Genomic DNA, 5,286 nt, shown 5'->3' with positions numbered 1-5,286 from the left:
TACACTTATAATATGGTTCATATGAATTAAGAATTCCTCTCCTTCCCATTTCTCTTCTTCTACAGTCTTTAAGATAACACATAGGTATATGGATCTAAGTCAAAGAACTTCTATACTTTTTTTTTTTTGGGGTTCTCTATATAAATGATGTCCAACCTCAAGGAAAGAAGACACCTATATTTATGTGGAAAACAGTAACTGTGCTTTCTTCATCTTCTACATCCATATCCAACTCCATCTCCATCTTCATCTCCATCTTCTACTTTTACTTGTTCTTGTTCTTCTTGTGCTTTTTGTTCTTCATGTTTTTCATATACAATCTTTTTTCTCTTTGGTATGCTTTTACTTACATTTTTTCTGTTGGCTACAAACACAATTCTTTGTCTCTGATCTATTGAATTTCTTCACTTGTTGAATTTTTGTTGAATTTCTAGAGAGAAATTATATTCATGAGGACAATTGGACACTTCTTTAGTTTCATCTGAAATCAGATAATCTCCATTAGAATAATTGGAATTACCTTTCTTTGACTGCACCATATTCATAAGGCTGTGTTTGTCACTAATTAAACCCTTTTTTTAACATTGATATAAGCTGATTTCACTGTCATTACATAATTTTAGGCTTTAGATAAAAAAAATAAATTACTAAATAGTTAAAGACTTAATTATTTTCAATTTTATTAAATTAATTTTAATATTCTAGTGAGTAATTTGAGTTTTTATTATAATAATCTATGCTGAATAAACACCAAAATAAATAACAATAATAATTATAAATATTTTAATTGATTTATAATTTCTTTTTAGCTAATTCAAAAAGAGTCAATGTAGATTTGGGTTGCAAAGTTGGGAGCAACAATTTTATTACTGAATATAAAGATATGATTCACCTAGCTAAAGTGTGTGTAACTCTATTACAGTGACGAGATATAAGTACACATTTCAAACTCAATACAATGATTATGATCATTTCCAAAATGCTTCTATGATATGTGCAGTATAGGAGTGCATTTCTTGTTTTTTTTTTACATCATGTAAATATTTGATTGTTTGAATTCTAGTTAAATTTTTTTCCAAAGATAATAATGATATTTAATTCAATAAGAAAATAAATACAATGTTTAAAAGTCAGGACAAGAGAATTAGAAAAAGGATATTCCCACACATTCACGAACAGGTGAAATTATGAGAACAAAATAACATAGAAAAATAAATATCAAAAGAAATCTTAGGGTATTACATAAGGCAAAATAGATACCTCTTGGTTCAACTTAAGCGATATTGCTAGCACTTTCTCCGGAGGCTCTTCGATGTAACGTCCCGTCCAGCAAAATACCTTGCTTAAGTCAGAGTATTTCTACTAGAAAGAATATTACGTAACCTTTTCTAGTATTAACTACTTAATTATCAAGCCTTTGTATCGAGTTCGCGTTTCAGTTTTAAGAAAATGCCAGAAAATTGTTTTTTTTTCATTTTTTTTTTCATTAAAGTCATAATTCAAACATTCACAAATAATAATAATCACATAAATATTATTGATAATAATTCTTATACAAAAGAGACCAAATAAAACTCAAATACAATATACTAAACCTACCCATCTATGTAAAATAAAATCTCAAAGGACAATAGCGAGGGGACTCTATGAAAGCAATTAAAACCATAAAGAAAGCCTACTGATCGCTCGCAGCTTCAAATTGCGTCTTCAAACCTGTCGCTGAAAGGGTGGAAAATTTGGGGGTGAGAACCAAACCACATGTTCTCAGTAGAGGTCGAGAATGCCGTGAAGGTAAAGAATAAAGCGCAAATAGTTAACTGCATTCATAGACATCTAAAAGGAAACTAACTTTCTTTAGTCCAATCACGGCCTCAGGCCCAAGCAATTCAACCAGCACCCAATTCACCACAATCCAGCCAATCAGTTACAAACACAAGTAATGAGGTTCAAACACAATCAAGAGCAATTACATCAAGTATAGCAACTAGCAGTTAAACAGAATTATTCACTTAGGAAAATCAATTACAATATACACACCCAAACAATGTCACATAGATGCATATGATGCATGCCTGTCCTACTGGCCATGAGCTAACGCGTCGATTATGTTGCCAGACCCGACTCGGATAAGCGGGATTAGACCACCATCCTTATCCGTAGGTTCCATAGACAAGCGGGAATTAAACCACCATCCTTGTCCGGAACACGCAAGCGGGATTAAACCACCGTCCTTGCCTCCACAGTAAGCGGGATTAAACCACCATCCTTACTGGGTACATAAAATAATATGCAAGCGGGATCACACCACCGTCCTTGCTGAACAATTTACCAATACGTGAGCGGGATAAAACCACCGTTCTCACTGCAGGCGGGACAAAACCACCATCCCTGCATAATGGTTTACGCACTGAGCAAGCGGGACTAGACCCACGCCCTTGCCAACAATCTCATAAATTAAATATTCTTTTCTTAAAAGAATCATTGAAGTTATTATTATTAAATAAGCCTTGAATATTTATTTTGATTAAGTCCTTATATTTTTATAAAAATTTGGACATAATCTCCTTTAAAAATAGGACTTATCCACCCTTACGGGTTCCTTCTTTCTCAACAATTCATTAGCCTCTTTCAACATTTGCCACAACAATATATTCTCAAAAATATTTGATAATGGAAAATCTATTTCTTAAATTCCATATCCAAAATAATTACCAACACAACTTGGCAGCCTGATTTCCATTTTGTTTTTAAAATATCAAATGAATTCGGAATTACGCAAACTTTAAATCCATGCGATCGTCTCGGATTAAATGTTCTATTAAATCAAAAATCATAATTTTTCGTTGTCTCTAGCTTCGGGAATATAAGCAAAACCGTGACTGTTCTGCAGTGTTTTAAATCCAGAAGACAGCAGCACCATACAACATTTGAAATTTCATATAAAATCCAAATTAAATCCAACTACCTTCAAAATTAATGTGGTTAAACATAACTCATCCAAATTTCTTTCTCAATTGGTTCCAGGGTCATACCATTTTTAATGAAGGAGTTAAATAGCTTGGAAGTTAGGTAATTTTCTGCAGAATTCTGTTTTACAAATCATTGAACACAACCTCTTCCAAGTCCCATAACTCACTTATTAAAACTTGGAAAATCCTGAAATTTAAATCACATATACTAAACATACTTAATTTTCACCTCCAATTGGTTGCATCTCAATATCTATCCAGGATCAAAAGTTATAAACTCCCAAAGTTACTAATTTAAGAAAACGGAATCTGGCTTTTTCTGCATAATGCATCATCCTTCAAAAATTCATATCTTTAAAACTACAAGTCCAATTGTTCTGAAATTTTATGGAATTAAAATAATAGGAATAAAGTTTTATCTAAAATTGGTTCCATTTCAAAATTCAAACTGCAGAATTTCCAATAGAGGAATCAAGTTGCTGCTGCGTTAAACGTTCTGCAGAAAAACCAATTTTGACATCCATGATTCAAGAATTCACCATAAATCATAAGCTTAGTGAAAAAGTCTCAAATTCAGCAGTCCAGTTCCCTATATCCCCAAGCTCAATCCATACTTGGTCCCACGCAATTCCGATAATCACAGAAATAGTTATAGTTTTTCAAAGTTTCCGGCTTCCTTTAAAAATAATGCAGAAAATCAAGTTTTACATTTTAACTTTGAAAAATCATAACTAGTTCTATAATTAATTCAAACTTCTCAAAATTGAGTCCCAATAACAACTTTTATTATACTTTACTCAGCCTTTGCTCTTATATCATTTCGATTATCGTTGAATAACTGATTCACTTCCAAAGTCACCTTTTAATTTCAAAAATCAGTTTTTCAGCAATCTATTTAGTATTCAAAATCCAACCCTTCAAAACCCCTCAAAACCAATTCCAAATCAACCACCAACCAAGTTTTAAACCCCCTACCTCGATGTCGCAATCGCATAGTTTAACGCAACAATCCCTGCTTAGTCTAAACTGGCAACTGCAGCGGCGATTTCAACGCAACCGAGACGGTGGCAGTAGCATCAATTCTGGTTACGCTTGCAGCAACGGCAATTTTGGCAATTTCAGCATAACACCATAATACTAAAACAAAGATATTGGCTATCGTAATTAAAATAAGAACATAATAGAGAAACAAAATACCAAATAGAACAAGAGCAAGAGCGTTACAGGGTTAGGAATAGAGGTTCAATGTCAAAACGAAGAGGATGGTGCAGCCGCTTCTCTCCTCCGGTGACAAGTTCCAGCTGTAACGATTCCAACAACTATAGTGTACTCAGGAACATTAAAGATAGGGACAAGGTCATTCTAAAGCAACAAAAGATTCATAGACAGTGACTCCGGTAACTAGGAAACAACGAACTCACCCATATGAACAGCAGCAACCAAGGTCTCCGGCGACGGCGGCGGAAGAGGAACGACTCCTCCTCTGCTGCGTCACTCTCAATGGCAGCAGCAGCAAACCCTGATGGCAACGGGAATAGGGAGCGACAATGATGAAGGCTCGACTAAGATAGCGAGGCACGATGGTGCGGGTCAGCATCTTCTCTTCGCGTCACACCCTCAGCGAACAGCAACGGAGATACACGAACAAGGCAAAGGGGCGTGGCTCGACGGCAGCTCCTTCCTTTCCTCCGTGGGTCACGTTCGCCTCTCCCTTTCTTCTCTGCGACAGCAGCTCAGCAGCGGCGCCAAGCTCCATAGCGTTGTTCCTCCCCCTCTCTTCTTCTCTCTCGTCCTCTGTCTCCCTTCCTGTTCTCCATTTTCCCCCATCTTCCCTTTTTCCCCTTCCTTTCTTTTCCCTTTCTATTTTCCCCCCTCGAGCTCCCCTGTTTCCTTTCTTTCCCATTCTGTTTGTGCGTATGTTTTGTGAATTTAAGGTAGAATTAGGCTTTTAATTAGGAATTTAAGGTTAAGGTATAATGTATATGATTAATATAACAACCTTTACAAAATATTTGAGATAGAATAATAATTTAAGATTCAAATATAATACCATAAAAATTACTTCATAAAAATTATACTAATTTAATTACTATTAATTAATTAATTTATAAAATAAGATATCAAATTAATAAAATAAATCGTAACTTTTTTTTTCAGGATAATAGTTACTTAAATTAAATTATACAATTCTTTTTCTTTTTTTTTTATTTTTCAATTACTAAAATTATACAAAATATTCCATTATAATTAGATTACTTAAAAATATTAATTGATTCGAAATAAAACTATCTCCGAATCTATTTAATTATTTCTAACA

General features: G+C 34.0%; 1 long non-coding RNA gene across 2 annotated transcripts; it reads right to left on the bottom strand.

Moving 5' to 3' along the window:
• LOC107621751 lies at positions 1,662–4,852 on the bottom strand. 2 transcript variants are annotated; one of them, XR_001615926.2, is made up of 4 exons: positions 4,391–4,852; positions 4,194–4,288; positions 3,945–4,106; positions 1,662–1,719 (listed from the first exon to the last, which is right to left on the bottom strand). It is a non-coding gene; the product is annotated as an uncharacterized LOC107621751 (long non-coding RNA). The 2 variants fall into 2 exon arrangements; XR_001615927.2 differs by having other exon boundaries at positions 4,194–4,270.

Source organism: Arachis ipaensis, chromosome B10, assembly GCF_000816755.2.
Source record: "Arachis ipaensis cultivar K30076 chromosome B10, Araip1.1, whole genome shotgun sequence".
NCBI classification, from domain to species: domain Eukaryota; kingdom Viridiplantae; phylum Streptophyta; class Magnoliopsida; order Fabales; family Fabaceae; genus Arachis; species Arachis ipaensis.
Note: the sequence above shows the minus strand (reverse complement) of the source record. Positions and strands in the feature narration are given on the sequence as shown.